This window comes from Salvelinus fontinalis, chromosome 25 (assembly GCF_029448725.1).
Source record: "Salvelinus fontinalis isolate EN_2023a chromosome 25, ASM2944872v1, whole genome shotgun sequence".
Classification (NCBI taxonomy): domain Eukaryota; kingdom Metazoa; phylum Chordata; class Actinopteri; order Salmoniformes; family Salmonidae; genus Salvelinus; species Salvelinus fontinalis.
Window position 1 is genome coordinate 4,720,940 of NC_074689.1, and position 21,327 is coordinate 4,742,266.

General features: G+C 44.5%; 1 protein-coding gene across 1 annotated transcript in view; it reads right to left on the bottom strand.

Annotated features, from left to right (window-relative positions):
* LOC129822781 (sickle tail protein-like) overlaps positions 1 to 21,327 on the bottom strand; it is a 259,380-nt gene that overhangs the window by 197,030 nt on the left and 41,023 nt on the right. The window lies entirely within an intron of this gene.

The window sequence follows — 21,327 nt, forward strand, 5'->3', positions numbered from 1 at the left end:
ACCGCAAATGCGATTATGCATGTAATGTTTTATTATAAAGGTGCATTTTTATGGTGAAAATTATTTTCCCCAAACCGCCTATGTATGCCAGTTAGGCTCTACACCAGTTGTAAAGAAGATTAATATGCTTAATTTATTTGGCCACTTTAGTTGTGATACAAACCTTATCAAAACATTAGGCCTATGGGCTAGGCTACATGAGGTGTGAGACTATGATTTGAAAAAGTCGTATAATAAGGCATGCGCTGTTTTTTGCCTTACTGCACAAACTGGGCATCATTCATATATATCATTCACAAGTGATAGGTTAATATTGTCACCCATCAGACTATTCTTAATTTAATCGTGTCGTTACATATACTAAATAATATACAGTGGGGAGAACAAGTATTTAATACACTGCCGATTTTGCAGGTTTTCCTACTTACAAAGCATGTAGAGGTCTGTAATTTTTTTATCATAGGTACACTTCAACTGTGAGAGATGGAATCTAAAACAAAAATCCAGAAAATCACATTGTATGATTTTTAAGTAATTAATTTGCATTTTATTGCATGACATAAGTATTTGATCACCTACCAACCAGTAAGAATTCCGGCTCTCCTAGACCTTAGTTTTTCTTTAAGAAGCCCTCCTGTTCTCCACTCATTACCTGTATTAACTGCACCTGTTTGAACTTGTTACCTATATAAAAGACACCTGTCAACACACTCAATCAAACAGACTCCAACCTCTCCACAATGGCCAAGACCAGAGAGCTGTGTAAGGACATCAGGGATAAAATTGTAGACCTGCACAAGGCTGGGATGGGCTACAGGACAATAGGCAAGCAGCTTGGTGAGAAGGCAACAACTGTTGGCGCAATTATTAGAAAATGGAAGAAGTTCAAGATCACGGTCAATCACCCTCGGTCTGGGGCTCCATGCAAGATCTCACCTCATGGGGCATCAATGATCATGAGGAAGGTGAGGGATCAGCCCAGAACTACACGGCAGGACCTGGTCAATGACCTGAAGAGAGCTGGGACCACAGTCTCAAAGAAAACCCTTAGTAACACACTACACCGTCATGGATTAAGATCCTGCAGCGCTCGCAAGGTCCCCCTGCTCAAGCCAGCGCATGTCCAGGCCCATCTGAAGTTTGCCAATGACCATCTGGATGATCCAGAGGAGGAATGGGAGAAGGTCATGTGGTCTGATGAGACAAAAATAGAGCTTTTTGGTCTAAACTCCACTCGCCGTGTTTGGAGGAAGAAGAAGGATGAGTACAACCCCAAGAACACCATCTCAACCGTGAAGCATGGAGGTGGAAACATCATTCTTTTGGGATGCTTTTCTGCAAAGGGGACAGGACGACTGCACTGTATTGAGAGGAGGATGGATGGGGCCATGTATCGCGAGATCTTGGCCAACAACCTCCTTCCCTCAGTAAGAGCATTGAAGATGGGTCGTGGCTGGGTCTTCCAGCATGACAACAACCCAAAACACACAGCCAGGGCAACTAAGGAGTGGCTCCGTAAGAAGCATCTCAAGGTCCTGGAGTGGCCTAGCCAATCTCCAGACCTGAAACCAATAGAAAATCTTTGGAGGGAGCTGAAAGTCCGTATTGCCCAGCGAGTGCCCCGAAACCTGAAGGATCTGGAGAAGGTCTGTATGGAGGACTGGGTCAAAATCCCTGCTGCAGTGTGTGCAAACCTGGTCAAGAACTACAGGAAATGTACGATCTCTGAAATTGCAAACAAAGGTTTCTGTACCAAATATTAAGTTCTGCTTTTCTGATGTATCAAATACTTATGTCATGCAATAAAATGCAAATTAATTACTTAAAAATCATACAATGTGATTTTCTGGATTTTTGTTTTAGATTCTGTCTCTCACAGTTGAAGTGTACCTATGATAAAAATTACAGACCTTTACATGCTTTGTAAGTAGGAAAACCTGCAAAATCGGCAGTGTATCAAATACTTGTTCTCCCCACTGTACATGTAAAAAAAAAAGATTTAGAATGGACCATTATCATGCACCTGTCTTTAAACAGAGGCAGGGGGAAAAAATACATGTCATCTCTGCACTGAAAGAGCGAATGGAGGACGCATTTCCCGTGGTTAATATTCAAGCCAGCCAGGTAGGCTACACCCCTGTTGTAAATAGAAGCAATGTGCTTAATATTTGGAAAGTTGAGAAATACATATAGTAGGCCTAGCCTATAAAAAGCTGATGGGATCCTCCTCTTTTTAATAGAGGCCATCAAAACTGTTTTCTGACGCAATTGCATAGCCTATAGAAATGTTGTATAACACCAGCTCATGGGCTCTCATGAAGTGTTTGATTAGATCCCCAATTACATTTGCATTGATGTCAAGAGTGATTAGAGGGACAATAGAGTGCTGAGTAACAGGCAGTTTGTCACACCCTGATCTGTTTCACCTGTCTTGTGCTTGTCTCCACCCCCTCCAGGTGTAGCCCATTGTCCCCATTAACCCCTGCGCATTTATTTTCTGTTTGTTTGTTGCCAGTTCGTCTTGTCTCGTCAAGCGTTTTTCCCGTACTCCTGTTTCTCGTTAGTTCCTGTTTTTTGACCATTCTGCCTGCCCTGACCCTGAGCCTGCCTGCCAATGTAAATAACCAAATAGCTTAACATTGTTCTCTGTTTGTGTACAATATCCAGGCAAAGAGAAATGTCCATAGATGAGTGTCGGACATATCAGACACATCACACAGATAGGTCAACTAAAATATACCCAGAGTATACCAAACATTAGGAACACCTTCCTAATATTGAGTTGCACCCCCCACACCTTTTGCCCTCAGAACAGCCTCAATTCCTTGGGGCATGGACTATACAAAGCATCAAAAGCATTCCACAGGGATGCTGGCCAATGCTTCCCACAGTTAGGGCTGTTGCTAGTTGTTGTGAATGATCAGGTTCATTCAGAGGACAGTAAAATACCACAGCGCTTCAGGAATAAAGTCCTAGGCTTGTGTCCCAAATGGCACCCTATTCTCTACATAGTGCACTGAGGGCCCTGGTCAAAATTAGTGCACTATGTAGGAAATAGGATGCCATTTAGGATGCAAACATAGCCTTTTGATTTGAGTTCAAGGATGAAATGTTGCTTCTGTCAAGAAGGTTCTGATATAATTTGCAAAAGGGAAAATAATATAAACAGAATGTCTCTCTTAAAAAAAATGAACAACAAACAAATCATTCACAACATAACCAAAATTGAGAAAGTTCCTTCACAATCAAAGCCACTAAACAGTCCAAATGCACCAAGATATTGTCACATTATAAGCAGAAAGGCAGCCTTTGGCAGAGGCAGGGGGACGTGGAGTGTTGTATGGCTGTCTTTTCAAGTACTTCATCTATCCTTGGTTGAGCTTACCTGGCTTGATTGACCAAAATAATATTCCAGACCTGGAGGGTGGCCCTCCAGACATGCTAAAGAAAACACAAAGTATTTGCAAGATTTCAAATAGTATTTGAATTATGCCAGGTGACAGACTGTATAACATTCTGTTTATTGGAGGCAGTCCAGCAGACTCTACCCATGGCCTGTCTCTGAGTCCCCCCAGTGGCCCTATGGCTTACTCCTCCTATGTAGAAAACTCTAGGCTTAGAGACACATCTATGGACAACAAGCACAAACAGGATAATGTGGACAATGTTCTACAATAGAAGCATTTGGATTGGCCTATTTCCCCTGATGTTTAGTACAAAAGGAGTACATGCATATATAGCATATCTATCTTTCAAAGAGTCAGTCCCTGTAAATGCAGTGGTAAACAAAATCATTTCTTTTCTTCAGTGGCTCAGGATTTAAAAGAGAGTCTTGTATAATATTTTGTCTGCCAGCGGAACAGATTGTCTGCATGTTTTATCGCTGGGAATTTGTCTTGTTCATCTTTAATGGACAACTGCTTATCAGACAGATGAACATAGCACGTGGCCCTGTAAACTGAGAGAGAGAGAGAGAGAGAGAGGGAGAGGGAGAGGGAGAGGGAGAGGGAGAGGGAGAGGGAGAGGGAGACGGAGACGGAGACGGAGAGACAGAGAGACAGAGACAGAACTATAGAGAGAGAGACAGAGAGACAGAGAGACAGAGACAGAACTATAGAGAGAGAGACAGAGAGACAGAGAGACAGAGAGACAGAGAGACAGAGACAGAACTATATAGAGAGAGACAGAGAGACAGAGAGACAGAGACATAACTAGAGAGAGAGAGACAGAGAGACAGAGACAGAACTATAGAGAGAGAGACAGAGAGACAGAGACAGAACTATAGAGAGAGAGACAGAGAGACAGAGAGACAGAGAGACAGAGAGACAGAGACAGAACTATAGAGAGAGAGACAGAGAGACAGAGACAGAACTATAGAGAGACAGACAGAGAGACAGAGACAGAACTATAGAGAGAGAGACAGAGAGACAGAGAGACAGAGAGACAGAGACAGAACTATAGAGAGATAGACAGAGAGACAGAGACAGAACTATAGAGAGATAGACAGAACTATAGAGAGATAGACAGAGAGACAGAGACAGAACTATAGAGAGATAGACAGAACTATAGAGAGATAGACAGAGACAGAGACAGAACTATAGAGAGATAGACAGAGACAGAGACATAACTATAGAGAGATAGACAGAGACAGAGACAGAACTATAGAGAGATAGACAGAACTATAGAGAGATAGACAGAGACAGAGACAGAACTATAGAGAGATAGACAGAGACAGAGACAGAACTATAGAGACAGAGACAGAACTATAGAGAGAGAGACAGAGACAGAGACAGAACTATAGAGAGATAGACAGAGAAGGGGAGAGGGGAAGAGAGTGAATCACGTTCTCAGACTATGTAAATAAGAGTCTGTCAGTCTATGGGTTATTGACATTTAGTTCACTGCCTGGCTGCCTAGAGAGAGAGAGAGAGAGAGGGAGAGAGAAGTGAAGAGAGATATATGGGGGAGAGAGAGATGAGAGAGAAGCCTCTTGGCCAAGCCTGAAAGCAACAGCACATTGGTGGGAATAGCAGCCAGAAGACAACATAACCACAAACGAAGGAAGAGAGGAAGGGCAGGCTCACGCTATTTCCCAGTAGACCACAACTCATGACACACACACAAACACTGGGGGACTTCCACTGGGACTAACAAAACCTGTCCATCAAAACTGTTAGTATTGTAAGTAAACTGTAAGTTTGTCAGTTTAATTACAATGGCATAATAGAACTGCTAAATTGGTCAAGGTGATAATAACTGGCGTGTTACCTTGTCAAGTGATGATCGTTATTATCTTGACGCTTTGATCAGATTTGCATGAAATACAGCTTACATGTCTAATTATCCCCACTCTCTCCTTGCCATATAGCTCTGTTGTTGTTCAGGCAGGACAACTAAAGGAGTGAACGGAGTGACCGTCTGAAGAGGAATCAGTCAATCAGGACCCGGAGTGTCCCAAATGATACCCTCGTCACTATATGTACACTCTTCTAAAAAAAAGTTGCTACGTTGAACCATACTGGGTTCTTTGGTTTGTCCACCCTTTTTGGTGCTAGGTAGAATCCTTTTCAGAGGGTTATATCTAGAGCCCTCTACGAAGGGTGCTACCACAAACCATTTGATCATCTAAAGGTTCTTCCTAGACCCCTCTATGAAGGGTTCCACCAGCCTTATTAGCCTTTAAAATTATATTATTTCTGACAATACATACGGTACCAGTAAAAAGTTTGGACACACCTACTCATTCCAGGGTTTTTCTTCATTTTGACTATTTTCTACATTGTAGAATACTAGTGAAGACATCAAAACTATGAAATAACACATGGAATCATTGAGAGAATGCCAAGAGTGTTTAAAGCTGTCATCAAGGCAAAGGGTGGCTACTTTGAAGAATCTCAAATATAAAATATATTTAGATTTAACACTATTTTGGTTACTACATGATTCTGTATGTTTATTTCATAGTTTTGATGTCTTCACTATTATTCTACAATGTTGAAAATAGTAAAACTAAAGAAAAACCCTTGAATGAGTAGGTGTGTCCAAACTTTTGACTGGTACTGTATAGCTTAAGGTCTTTCATTGAGGGCCTAGTTACACCCTAACACAGTGGTGTTGGGAATCTCCTGGTTTACAGGCCACATTAGGCCTGCAAGTCACATTATGCTGGCTGTAAAGTAATGTGTAATTCCTATTGGAATCCATCCAGAGTTATCAAACAAGTGGAATTGTTAATCACCCGCAACTTGCATTCAGAGCGACTACCAGGGTAGTGAATAATTAATACTGAGACTACCTCGGGCCTCCCGGGTGGCGCAGTAGTCTAGGGCACTGCATCGCAGCGCTAGCTGTGCCACCAGAGTCTCTGGGTTCGCGCCCAGGCTCTGTCGCAGCCGGCCGCGACCGGGAGGTCCGTGGGGTGACGCCACAATTGGCCTAGTGTCGTCCGGGTTTGGCCGGTAGGGATATCCTTGTCTCCAGCGACTCCTGTGGCTTGCCGGGCGCAGTGCGTGCTAACCAAGGGGGGCGGGTGCACGGTGTTTCCTCCGACACACGCTTCGCGCTGTGTTAAGAAGCAGTGCGGCTTGGTTGGGTTGTGCTTCGGAGGACGCATGACTTTCGACCTTCGTCTCTCCCGAGCCCGTACGGGAGTTGTAGCGATGAGACAAGATAGTAATTTCTAGCGATTGGATACCACAAAAATTGGGGAGAAAAGGGGGTAAAAGTAAATAATGATAATTTAAAAAAATAAATAATAATGAGACTATCTCAATCATCTAAACTGGAACAACCATCTTACTAATGGGTGCAATTAGTCCAACTGATTGGATTAGTTTATAGAACTGTATGTTATTTATCTTTGTGTAACATCAAAATAATCAACCAATCAACGTTCTTGTAAAAACACAGATATTATAGTAAAACAAACAATTCTGAAAATCAATAGAGCATGCTGGGAAATATTATATATGGTTCTATGTAGAAGCCTTCTTGCCTTCCAAAGAATCCTTCACGAAGTCCAAAGAATCATCAAAAGACCCTTTCTACCAAAAACGGATCTTAGGACGTTGAAGGTTCTAGGTAGAACTCTTTGCTGTACAAACAAGTCTTGTCTTCCAAAAAGGGTTCTTCTGATCAAAATGGTTCTTGGTAGAACCGTATCCCTCCGCAAAGAACCCTTTTTTTCCCTAAGAGTGTATACATAGGGCTCTGCTCAAAAGTAGTGCACTATGTAGGGAATATGGTGCCATTTGGTATGCCGTTTGGGATGCACACTAGGATTTAGAAATGGGTTGAGCAGACACAAAGGTATTCAGCTGCTCAGTGAACACTCTTCTATTACTCTGCCTCATCAAGGAGATGGTGTTTCTGAAGAATCAGCTCTGGTAGGTTTGTGAGTGTCCTGTACGTGTTATTTGTACAATGCCATCCTCTTCAACTTGAGCAGAAAACCAATAGTCAGGAGAAAGAAACATAACAGCCAGCATGCATTCCAAATGTTTATCGAAGATATTCATCAAATAACTTTCGAAAGTCAACCTTATATCCTACATATTCAGTAGCTACAAACCTGGCAAGAGGGCTTAGTGAAATACTTAATTCGTTAAAAAATATATATATTTTCCTTACGATCCTCAATAGCAGGAAACAAAAATGGACACAAAATGACATCAGAATGGAAATACGACTGAAACACAAGGCTGGATAAGACTTGAAGAATACAGTCATTCTGAAAGTGGAGTCCCACCCACCTCCTGAGTTATTTGGACAATCCTCACCCTGGTGTAAGGAGACAAGGCAGCAACTGGATTGTTCCCTAGAGTTCTTCCTGATCTGAGCAGGGAAAACCCAAGGTCCAGGTAATTTAGGACAAACACTTGAAAAAAGTGAGAGGGAACACACACACAAAATGTCCCAATGCAGATAATAAAGCCTATTATCTACATCTCTAGTGGGTGCCGGGTTTATCATTAGAGCTAGTCTCCCCCCTCCCCCCAACCATTCCCGTTGCCTGTTGGCTCCATGCTGGGAGAATCATGTAAACAGCTTGCGGAGCTAAAACACAGTCTTTTTCATCCCACACTCATACATTATGGAGAGAAAATGCTCCTTTTACACTGAGAAAGCTGCAGTGTTGTGTCTCGAGGCACTTCTGTCAATACTAGGGTTGCAGAATTCTGGTAATTTTCCTTACACCTCCAGGCTGTGTAAGTGCTATTTGACCAAGAAGGAGAGTGATGGTGCTGCATCAGATGACCGGGCCTCCACAATCACCCAACCGCAATGGTTTGAAATGAGTTGGACTGCAGAATGAAGGAAAAGCAGCCAACAAGTGCTCAGCATATGTGGGAACTCCTTCAAGACTGTTGGAAAAGCATTCCAGGTGAAGCTTGTTGAGAGAATGCCAAAAGTTTGCAAGCTGTCATCAAGGCAATGGGTGCCTACTTTGAAGAATCTAATATCTAAAATATATTTTGATTTGATTAAGACCTTTTAGGTTACTACATGATTCCATATGAGTTATTTCATAGTTTTGATGTCTTCACTATTATTTTACAATGTAGAAGATAGTAAAATAAAGTAAAAACTTTGAATCAGAAGGTGTGTCCAAACTTTTGACTGGTACTGTACGTTTTCACGTTTTTCCACATGTGAAATCATGCGATATGGAGCATTTGATATAGGCTATGAATCCACAGACCTGAACTACCATAAAATTACATATGCGCATGAATTATAGGATCTCTGTGTGAACTACAGGTAACTGCCAAAATAAAGGAAACACGAGCAAATGAGGGATACAAAGTATATTGAAAGCAGATGCTTCCACACAGGTGTGGTCCCTGAGTTAATTAAGCAATTAACATCCCATCATGCTTAGACTTTGAAAGAGGGGTCTCAAAGGAGTATGGGGGGGTTAAAGTGCATGCGTGTGTGTGTGTGTGTCAATCAGTCACCAGATCTCAACCCAATTTAGCACTTATGTGAGAAGAATGGTATTGCATCCCTCCAATAGAGTTCCAGACACTTGTAGAATCCATGCCATGGCGCATTGAATCTGTTCTGGAAGCTTGTGGGGGCCCAACGCCCTATTAAGACACTATGTTGGTGTTTCCTTCATTTTGGCAGTTACCTGTGCATCTTCCATCTTCTCACACATTGGTACCTGGGATGTAGCGTTTCATATCGATGTGTACTTTAAACCCATTTAGTATCTATAACTTACAGCTAGTGTTTTTACCTGCCATTTTCCACGTATGACCTTTAACATGAGAAAAGGCTGTTAGCTTAAGAACTCTCATGAGAGATGGGAGGAATCTGTGTGTCCAGGGTTTGTTTGTGTGTGTGTGTGTGTGTGTGTGTGTGTGTGTGTGTGTGTGTGTGTGTGTGTGTGTGTGTGTGTGTGTGTGCGCGTGCGTGTGTGTCTAACCCTCCAAAAGGATACCAGACTTCCACTGAAATAATTTCTGACACACAGACATGTTTGAAGTTACATTCCCCCTCCTCATCATAACTTCAAAAGTTATAGTAACGTAATCGCTACACCATATCACAGTAATGCTATCTCCCTAAACTGGCACGGCCAAATGGTCTGCATTGAGTGGAATAAGTGTCCTGAACTAGGATCAGGTCCTCCCTGTCATCATCTTATTCATTGTGATCTAAAATACAAAATTGATCTTAGGATTCCTGCTTGAGATTCATTGTGAACACGGGCTTAAAAGCACCTTTAATTAACCCTGATAATGAGTTGAATCTGTATAATTTCAGAGAAGGTCTGTACAGGGAAGACAGATATTCACACACACACACGCACGCACGCACGCACACACGCACGCACACACACACACACGCACCATAGATCTTCATAATGTGGACCCAGGGAAGCTGCTGTGTGTTCATGCCTCGGTGAACATTTCTGCCCCCTTCTGTTTCACGTTTATTCAACACTTACATGAATATGAATATGAGCTGTGAATATGAATACGTGTTTCATGCCAATAGGGGGAAACATAAATTGCACTGATGAGTTGAAAACGTGAGTTTCAGTGTGGTGGCTGAAGTATATAACAAAAACAGAGAGATTAGGGAGTCAGGGATAAGAAAGTGAGAGATCACCAAATCGCCCAGGAAAAACATTGGACCACTGGTACTAGACTTTTCTAAATTCCTAAATGGCCCTCGACTACCCTTCCTTCACAAATCTGATCATGACTCCATTTTGCTCCTCTCTTCCTATAGGCAGAAACTCAAACAGAAAGTACCCGTGCTAAGGTCTATTCAACGCTGGTCTGACCAATCCTCCTTGTACATCATTTTTTGGCGTTATTACAAACACCCGGAAATAACTTTTGGATATCAGAGCGGCGGTGACTCAGCAGCATTACGACCATGAATACGACTTTCCCGAATTGGATCCTTTGTTTGTACCCCCCAGGGCAATTGTGCGCCGCCCTATGGAAGTCCCAATCATGGCCGGTTGTGATACAGCCTAGAATGTAACCAGGATCTGTAGTGACACCTCTTGAACTGAGATGCGGTGCCTTTTACCGGTGGGCCACATGGGAGCCCGGACATGGCAGGGTCTACAGTCAATCACAGACTACAAGCCACCAGCCACGTCATGGACACCAACGTCTTGCGTGCGGACAAGCTAAACACCTTCTTCGCCCGCTTTGAGGATAACAGTGCCACGGACGCGGTCCGCTACCAAGGACAGTGGCCTCACCTTCTCCGTGGCCGGCGTGAGTAAGACATTTATGCGTATTAACCCTCACAAGGCTGCCAAACCAGACGGCATCCCTAGCCACGTTTTCAGAGCATGCGCAGACCAGCTGGCTGGAGTGTTTACGGATATATTCAATCTCTCCCTATGCCAGTCTGCTGTCCCCACTTGCTTCAAGATGTCCACCATTGTTCCTGTACCCAAAAAAGCAAAGGTAACTGAACTAAATGACTATCGCCCCGTAGCACTCACTTCTGTCATCATGAAGTGCTTTGACAGACTAGTTATGGATCATATCATCTCTACCTTACCTTCCACCCTAGACCCACTTCAATTTGCTTACCGCCCCAATAGGTCCACAGACGATGCAATCGCCATCGCACTGCACTCTGTATGTAAGAATGCTGTTCATTGACTATAGCTCAGCAATCAACACCATAGTACCCTCCAAGCTCATCATTAAGCTTGAGGCCCTGGGTCTGAACCCCGCCCTGTGCAACTGGGTCCTGGACTTCCTGACGGGCCGCCCCCAGGTGGTGAAGGTAGGAAACAACACCTCCACTTCGCTGATCCTCAACACAGGGGCCCCACAAGGGTGCGTGCTCAGCCATATCCTGTGCTCCCTGTTCTCCCTGGCTGCGTGGCCACAAACGCCTCCAACTCAATCATCAAGTTTGCAGACGACACAATAGTAGTAGACCTGATTACCAACAATGACGAGACAGCCTACAGGGAGGAGGTGAGGGCCCTGGGAGAGTGGTGCCAGGAAAAAAACCTCTCACTCAAGGTCAACAAAAGAAAGGAGCTGATTGTGGACTTCAGGAAACAGCGCCTCTATCCACATCGATAGGACCGCAGTGGAGAAGGTGGAAAGCTTCAAGTTCTTCGGCGTACACATCACTGATGATCTGAAATGGTCAACACCAACAGACAGTGGGGTGAAAAAGGCGCAACCGCGAAATTTGGATTGGCACCTAAAACCCTCACATACTATTACAGATAAACAATTGAGAGCATCCTGTCGGGCTGTTTCACCTCCTGGTAGGGCAACTGCACCTCCCGCAACCGCAGGGCTCTCCAGAGGGTAGTGCGGTCTGCCCAACGCATCAACGGGGGCAAACTACCTGCCCTCCAGGACACCTACAGCACCTGATGCCACAGGAAGGCCAAAAAGATCATCAAGAACATCAACCACCCGAGCAATGGCCTGTTCACCCCACTATCATCCAGAAGGCGAGGTCAGTACAGGTGCATCAAAGCTGGGACAGAGAGACTAAAAAACTGTTTCTATCTCAAGGCCATCAGACTGTTAACTAGCCATTACTAGCCAGCTTCCACCCGGTTACGCAATCCTGCACCTTAGAGGCTGCTGCCCTATATACATAGACTTGGAATCACTGACCACTTTAATAATGTTGAAATTATGTTTACATACTGCTTTACTCATCTCATATGTACATATATACTTTATTCTTTTCCACTGTATTTTAATCAATGCCAGTCCGACATTGCTCAATCTAATATTTATATATTTCTTAATTCCATTGTTTTACTTTTAGATTTGTGTGTATTGTTGTGAATTGTTAGATACTACTGAACTGTTGGACCTAGGAACACAAGCATTTCACTACACCCGCAATAACATCTGCTAAATATGTGTATGTGACCAATAAAATTTGATTTGATTTGACTTTAGTGTCCTGTTAATTGTTACTACTCATTGAGTATTATTATATTTCCTATTATTATCTATCTGCGTCATCATTGATTTGATATGTGTCTGCTTTGGCAATGTATGTGGTAACACTTTCCATGCCAATAAAGCCATTTGAATTTGAGAGAGAGAGAGAGAGAGAGAGAGAGAGAGAGAGAGAGAGATAGTGGGAGAGAGAGATAGAGGGAGAGATAGTGGGAGAGAGAGATAGAGGGAGAGAGAGAGAGAGAGAGAGAGAGAGAGAGAGAGAGAGAGAGAGAGAGAGAGGGAGACAGAGAGAGAGAGGGGGAGACAGAGGGAGACAGAGAGAGAGATAGAGACAGAGAATAAGAAAGAAAGAAAGAGAGAGAGAGAGAGAGAGAGAGAGAGAGAGAGAGAGAGAGAGAGAGAGAGAGAGAGAGAGAGAGACCAGTAATGGGTTGGGGCATACAGTATGTTCCAGCGAGCTGCAATGACAGCAGGGTCGTATTCAGTGCACACCGTAGCAAAACACTTCACAACATGAAACAAATGTTTCAGGTAGTCATTCCCTCTTTCAGTTCGTTTGCTTCCATTTGGTGCCAAGTTAGCCGACTAAACTCAACTCCATGACTAGTGTGGGTGGACTGGAGCTCTGACGTCATATAAAATGACGTTTTTATTAAAATCTCCAAAGAATAGCTTAAATGCGGGCTAGTCTTTGGGTGCTGAAATCCAGCATCCTCCATACAGTCAGATCCAGGAAGTTACCTCTCCCACAAAACATTTCACGGGAAACAGCAGCATAGCCTCCAGTCCTCAACAAGCCTGCAATCAGCATCCCAGATTTCCAGATCTCTAACATGCACAGAGGAACCAAAGCATGGAGCACGCTGAGTACACACATCCCAGCTAAAATATCACACACATGCAAACCCACAAACACAGAAACGTCGGAAAACCACATACACACACATCCACACACACGTACTGTAGCGTATAGCCTTATAGATTTATGGGTTAAGTGATAGAGAGGAGGACGAGAGGGTGCACTGGAGAAAGAACGAAGGCAGAGGGCAGTAAAGTAAAGATGGAGCTCTCATCTAGTAAGTAGGTTTGGTGGAAAATCAAATCAGAGCATTAGCCAGAACGTCATTAAAGCCTTCTGAGTGTGGCTCAGTCATTAGCAAAGTAGAGAGAGGGAGAGAGAGAGAGAGAGAGAGAGAGAGAGAGAGAGAGAGAGAGAGAGAGAGAGAGAGAGAGAGAGGGTGCACTGGAGAAAGAACGAAGGCAGAGGGCAGTAAAGTAAAAAGATGGAGCTCTCATCTAGTAAGTAGGTTTGGTGGAAAATCAAATCAGAGCATTAGCCAGAACGCCATTAAAGCCTTCTGAGTCATTAGCAAAGTAGAGAGAGAGAGAGAGAGACAGAGACAGAGATAGAGAGAGGTAGAGGGAGATAGAGAGAGAGACAGAGAGAGAGATAGAGAGAGATAGAGGGAGAGATAGAGAGAGGGAGACAGAGAGAGACAGAGAGAGAGATAGAGAGAGATAGAGGGAGAGATAGAGAGAGAGAGAGGGAGACAGAGAGAGACAGAGAGAGAGATAGAGGGAGACAGAGAGAGAGAGAGAGAGAGAGAGAGAGAGAGAGAGAGAGAGAGAGAGAGAGAGAGAGAGAGAGAGAGAGAGAGAGAGAGAGAGAGAGAGAGAGAGGAGGTAAAGAGAGCAAATGTACTACAGGCTTGGCTGGGCAGGGCTGTGGAGCGATGCTTGAGGGGGGGGGGGATTGGACTGCAGACTCAGGCCCAGCAATAGGGAACATATTTGGGTTGAGTTGATACATTCCCCCCATTAAGTAATGGACCAATGAACTGCAGGTTCTGACAGGGACAATGAGCTCACATATCTTTGGGGATAGTCTGTCCAGTATAAAACCGAGTTGCATTACTGATAAATAACATGAGCATATCCACGTTTGCTAAGCTGCTAAGCTTCCCAGTAAAGCAATGATAACAATCAAGCACCCCAGAAAATAGGCCACGTTAACATACAGTTGAAGTCGGAAGTTAACACACACTAGGTTGTAGTCATTAAAACTCGTTTTTCAACCACTCCACACATTTCTTGATAACAAACTATAGTTTTGGCAAGTTGGTTAGGACATCTACTTTGTGCATGACATCCGCAGGTCTGGTTCATCCTTGGGAGCAATTTCCAAACGCCTGAAGGTACCACGTTCATCTGTACAAACAATAGTACGCACGTATAAACACCATGGGACCACGCAGCCGTCATACCGCTCAGGAAGGAGACGCATTCTGTCTCCTAGCGATGAACGTACTTTGGTGCGAGAAGTGCAAATCAATCCCAGAACAACAGCGAAGGACTTTGTGACGATGCTGGAGGAAACAGGTACAAAAGTATCTATATCCATAGTAAAACGAGTCCTATATCGACATAACCTGAAAGGCCGCTCAGGAAGGAAGAAGCCACTGCTCCAAAACCGTCATACAAAAGCCAGACTACGGTTTGCAACTGCACATGGGGACAAAGATGGTACTTTTTGGAGAAATGTCCTCTGGTTTGATGAAACTAAAATTTAACTGTTTGGCCATAATGAACATCGTAATGTTTGGAGGAAACAGGGGGAGGCTTGCAAGCCAAAGAACACCATCCCAACCGTGAAGCACGGGGGTAGCAGCATCATGTTGTGGGGGTGCTTTGCTGCAGGAGGGACTGGTGCACTTCATAAAATAGATGGCATCATGAGGAAGGAAAATTATGTGAATATATTGTAGCAACATCTCATGACATCAGCCAGGAAGTTAAAGCTTGTTCGCAAATGGTTCTTCCAAATGGACAATGACCCCAAGTATACTTCCAAAGTTGTGGCAGAATGGCTTAAAGATAACAAAGTCAAGGTATTGGAGTGGCCATCACAAAGCCCTGACCTCAATCCTATAGAAAATGTGTGGGCAGAACTGAAAAAGTGTGTTCGAGCAAGGAGGCCTACAAACCTGACACAGTTACACCAGCTCTGTCAGGAGGAATGGGCCAAAATTCACCCAACTTATTGTGGGAAGCTTGTGGAAGGCTACCCGCAATGTTTGACCCAAGTTAAACAATCTAAAGGCAATGCTGCCGAATACTAATTGAGTGTATGTAAACTTTTTACCCACTGGGAATGTGATGAAAGAAATAAAAGCTGAAAGAAATAATTCTCTCTACTATTATTCTGACATTTTACATCCTTAAAATAAAGTGGTGATCCTAACTGACCTAAGACAGTGAATTTATACTAGGATTAAATGTCAGGAATTGTGAAAAACTGAGTGTAAATGTATTTGGCTGAGGTGTATGTAAACTTCCGACTTCAACTGTATGTAGCTAAAGAAACAAGGCTCATGAAATCAAACATTTTATAGTAACAGATGACATTCATAGTCTGACAATCTCACTTAGATAATGCCTTTGATGATACAGTGGTAGCAATACATGGTTATAACATCTACAGAAAAACAGAAAAACAGAAATGCCAATGTTGAAGCTGTTTATATTCAGATCCACATTCCTGTAAAGCTTAAAGACAATCTAATGTTAAATACTGTCGAAGTAATATGGCTACAGGTGCATCAGCTTTACCTAAAGCCCATTCTGGTGGGAAGCTGCTATAGACCACCATGTGCTAACAGTCAGTATCTGGTTAACATGTGTGAAATGCTTGATAATGTATGTGATATCAACAGAGAGGTATATTTTCTGGTTGATTTTAAATATTGATTGGCATTCATCAAGCTGACCACTCAAGAAAAAGCTAGTGCCTGCAACCTGGTTTAGGTTATCAGTCAACCTACAAGGTTAGTTACAAACAGCTAAACACCTTCTTCGCCCGCTTTGAGGATAACACAGTGCCACGGACGCTACCAAGGACAGTGGGCTCTCCTTCTCCGTGGCCGACGTGAGTAAGACATTTAAGCGTGTTAACCCTCACAAAGCTACCAGCCCAGACGGCATCCCTAGCCGCATCCTCAGAGCATGCACAGACCAGCTGGCTGGAGTGTTTTACAGACATATTCAATCTCTCCCTATTCCAGTCTGCTGTCCACACTTGCTTCAAGATGTCCACCATTGTTCCTGTACCCAAAAAAGCAAAGGTAACTGAACTAAATGACTATCGCCCCGTAATACTCACTTCTGTCATCATGAAGTGCTTTGGCAGGCCAGTCAAGGATCATATCATCTTTATCTTACCTGACACCCTAGACCCACTCCAATTTGTTTACCGCACCAATAGATCCACAGACGATGCAATCGCCATCGCACTGCACACTGCCTTATCCCATCTGGACAAGAGGAAAACCTATGTAAGAATGCTGTTCATTGACTTTAGCTCAGCATTCAACATCATAGGAGACTGAAGAAATGTGGATTGGCGCCTAAAACCCTCACAATCTTTTACAGGTAACAATTGAGAGCATCCTGTCGGGCTGTTTCATCCCCCTGTATGGCAACTGCACCGCCGGCAACCGCAGGGCTCTCCAGAGGGTGATGTCACAGGAAGGCCAAAAAGATCATCAAGGACATCTCCACCCAAGCCATGGCCTGTTCACCCTGCTATCATCCAGAAGGCGAGGTCAATACAGGTGCATCAAAGCTGGGACCAAGAGACTGGAAAACAGATTCTATCTTCTATCTGTTAAATAGCCATCACTAGCCGGCTTCCACCCGGTTACGAATTCCTGCACCTTAGAGGCTGCTGCCCTATATACATAGACTTGGAATCACGGGCCACTTTAATAATGGAACACTAGTCACTTTAATAATGTTTAAATTATGTTTACATACTGCTTTACTCATCTGATATGTATCTACTGTATTCTATTCTACTGTACAGTGGCTTGTGAAAGTATTCACCCACTTGGCATTATTCCTATTTTGTTGTCTTATAACCTGGAATTAAAATTGATTTTTGGGGAGTTTGTATCATTTGATTTGCACAACATGCCTACCACATTGAAGATGCAAAATATTTTTACTGCGAAACAAACAAGAAATAAGACAAAAAAACAGAAAACTTGAGCATGCATAACTATTTACCCCCCAAAGTCAATACTTTGCACAGCCATCTTTTGCAGCAATTACAGCTGCAAGTCTCTTGGGACATGTCTCTATAAGCTTGACACATCTAGCCACTGGGATTTTTGCCCATTTTCCAAGGCAAAACTGCTCCAGCTCCTTCAAGTTGGATGGGTTCCGCTGGTGTAAAGCAATCTTTAAGTCATACCACAGATTCTCAATTGGATTGAGGTCTGGGCTTTCCAAGACATTTAAATGTTTCCCCTTAAACCACTTGAGTGTTGCTTTAGCAGTATGCTTAGGGCCATTGTCCTGCTGGAAGGTGAACCTCTGTCCCAGTCTCAAATCTCTGGAAGACTGAAACAGGTTTCCCTCAAGAATTTCCCTGTATTTAGTGCCATCCATCATTCCTTCAATTCTGACCAGTTTTCCAGTCCCTGCCGATGAAAAACATCCCCACAGCATGATGCTGCCACCATCATGCTTCACTGTGGGGATGGTGTTCTCGGGGTGTTGAGAGGTGTTGGGTTTGAGCCAATTTTAATCTCATCTGACCAGAGTACCTTCTTCCATATGTTTGGGGAGTCTCCCACATGCCTTTTGGCGAACACCAAACTAGTTTTCTTATTTTTTTCTTTAAGCAATGGATTTTTTTCAGGCAACTCTTCCGTAAAGCCCAGTTCTGTGGAGTGTATGGCTTAAAGTGGTCCAATCTCCACTGTGGAGCTTTGCAGCACCTTCAGGGTTATCTTTGGTCTATTTGTTGCCTCTCTGATCAATGCCCTCCTTGCCTGGTCCGTGGGTTTTGGTGGGCTGCCCTCTCTTGGCAGGTTTGTTGTGGTGCCATATTCTTTCAATTGTTTAATAATGGATTTATTGGTGCTCCGTGGGATGTTCAAATTTCCAGAATTTTTTTTTAATAACCCAACCCTGATCTGTACTTCTCCACAACTTTGTCCCTGACCTGTTTGGAGAGCTCCGTGGTCTTCATGGTACCGCTTGCTTGATGGTTCCCCTTGCTTAGTGGTGTTGCAGAATACATATGCATTTACATATGCATTTTCGGTTTAGAATTTTTTAGAATTTTTTGAAACAAGTTATTATTATTTTTCTCACTTCACCAATTTGGACTATTTTGTGTATATGTCCATTACATGAAATCCAAATAAAAATCAATTTAAATTACAGGTTGTAATGCAACAAAATAGGAAAAACGGAAAGGGGGATGAATACTTTTGCAAGGCACTGTATTTTAGTCAATGCCACTCCGACATTGCTCGATCTAATATTTATATATTTCTTAATGACATTCTTTTACTTTTAGATTTGTGTGTATTGTTGTGAATTGTTAGATACTACTGCACTGTTGGAGTTAGTTGCAAACAGCACAGGAATTAAATCATCAACCTATATTGATCACATCTTTACTAATGCTGCAGAAATTTCCTTTAAAGCAGTACCCAAATCCATCGGATGTAGAGATCACAATATAGTAGCCATATGTAGTAAAACCAAAGTTCCAAAGGCTGCGCCTAATATAGTGTATAAGAGGACATTCAACAAGTTTTGAGGTGATTCCTATGTTGTTGATGTAAAGAATATTTATTGGTCTGTGGTGTGTAATGAGGAGCAACCAGACGCTGCACTTGGCACATTTATGAAATTGCTTATCCCAGTTACTAATAAGGATGCACCCATTAAGAAAATTACTGTAAAAACTGTCAAATTCCCATGGATTGATGAGGAATTTAAAAATGGTATGGTTGAAAGGAATGGCTGTCACGTTCCTGACCTATTTCTGTTAGTTTGTTATATGTGTTAGTTGGTCAGGACGTGAGTTTGGGTGGGCATTCTATGTTTTCTGTTTCTATGTTGGTTTATTGGGTTGCCTGGTATGGCTCTTAATTAGAGGCAGGTGTTTGGCGTTCCTCTAATTAAGAGTCATATTTAGGTAGGTTGTCTCACAGTGTTCGTTGTGGGTGGTTGTCTCCTGTGTCAGTGTTTGTCGCACCATACGGGACTGTTCGGTTTGTGTTGTACATCGTCATTTTATGTGTAGGCTATTTTTCCCTGTTCGTGCATTCTCGTGTTTAAATGTAAGTTCGTCGTTCAGGTCTGTCTACACCGTTTGTTGTTTTTGTTAGTTTAGTCAAGTTCGTGTTTTCTTTAATAAATTATGTGTTCAAACTCCGCTGCGCCTTGGTTCCCTCAATACTCCTCCTTTTCGGTCGAAGAGGAGGAGGACCGCCGTTACAGAACCACCCACCAATCCAGAATCAAGCAGCGAGGAAATCGGAGGAAGGGACAGCGCAATAAGGAGGAATGGACTTGGGACGATGTATTGGACGGTAAAGGTTGTTACACATGGGAGGAGATCCTGGCTGGAAGGGATCGCCTCCCATGGGAACAGCTGGAGGCACTGAGGAGAGTAGAGGCAACCGGAGAAGGGAACCGGAGTTATGAGGGGACTCGTCTAGCACGGAAGCCCGAAAAGCCCGTGAGTACCACCCAAAAATTTCTAGGGGGGGGGTTAAGAGGTAGTGGGCCAAGGGCAGGTAGGAGACCTGCGCCCACTTCCCAGGCTAACCGTGGAGAGCGGGAGTACGGGCAGACGCCGTGTTACGCAGTAGAGCGCACGGTGTCTCCTGTACGGGTGCATAGCCCAGTGCGGGTTATTCCACCTCCCCGCACTGGTAGGGCTAGATTGGGCATTGAGACAAATGTCATGAAGCCGGCACTACATATCTGGCCACCAGTACGTCTCCTTGGGCCGGCTTACATGGCACCAGCCTTACGCATGTTGTCCCCGGTTCGCCTACATAGCCCGGTGCGGGTTATTCCACCTCCCCACACTGGTCAGGCGACGGGGAGCATTCAACCAGGTAAGGTTGGGCAGGCTCGGTGCTCAAGAGAGTCAGTACGCCTGCACGGTCCGGTATTTCCGGCACTACCTCCCCGCCCCAGCCCAGTAACCCCAGTGCCTACACTACGCACCAGGCTTCCAGTGCGTTTCCAGAGCCCTGTTCCTCCTCCACGCACTCTCTCTATGGTGCGTGTCTCCAGCCCGGTGCCTCCAGTTCCGGCACCACGCACTAAGCCTCCTGTGCGTCTCCAGAGCCCTGTACACACTGTTCCTTCTCCCCGTACTCGTCCTGATGTGCGTGCACTCAGCCCGGTGCCACCAGTGCCGGTACCACGCACCAGGAATATAGCACGCTTTGAGAGTCCAGTGTGCCCTGTCCCTGCTCCCCGCACTAGGCTTGAAGTGTGTGTCCTCAGTCAGGTGCCTCCAGTTCCGGCACCACGCACCAAGCCTACAGTGCGTCTCAGCCGGCCAGAGTCTGCCGTCTGCCCAACGGCGCATGAACTGCCTGTCTGCCATGAGCCTGCAAAGCTGCCCGTCTGCCATGAGCCTACAGAGCCTTCCGCCAGACAGGAGCAGCCAGAGCCTTCCGCCAGACAGGAGCAGTCTGAGCCATCCGTCGCCGCAGCGCCATCTGAGCCATCCGTCTCCCCAGCGCCGTCTGAGCCATCCGTCTCCCCAGCGCCGTCTGAGCCATCCGTCTCCCCAGCGCCGTCTGAGCCATCCGTCTGTCCCGAGCCATTAGAGCCGCCCGTCTGTTCCGAGCCGTCAGAGCCGATAGTCAGTTAGGAGCCGCTAGAGCCAGTCGTCAGTCAGGATCTGCCAGAGCCGCCAACCAGACAGGATCTGCCAGAGCCGCCAACCAGACAGGATCTGCCAGAGCCGCCAACCAGACAGGATCTGCCAGAGCCGTCAGTGAGCCATGAGCGTCCAGAGCCGTCAGCGAGCCATGAGCGTCCAGAGCCGTCAGCCAGCCATGAGCGTCGAGAGCCG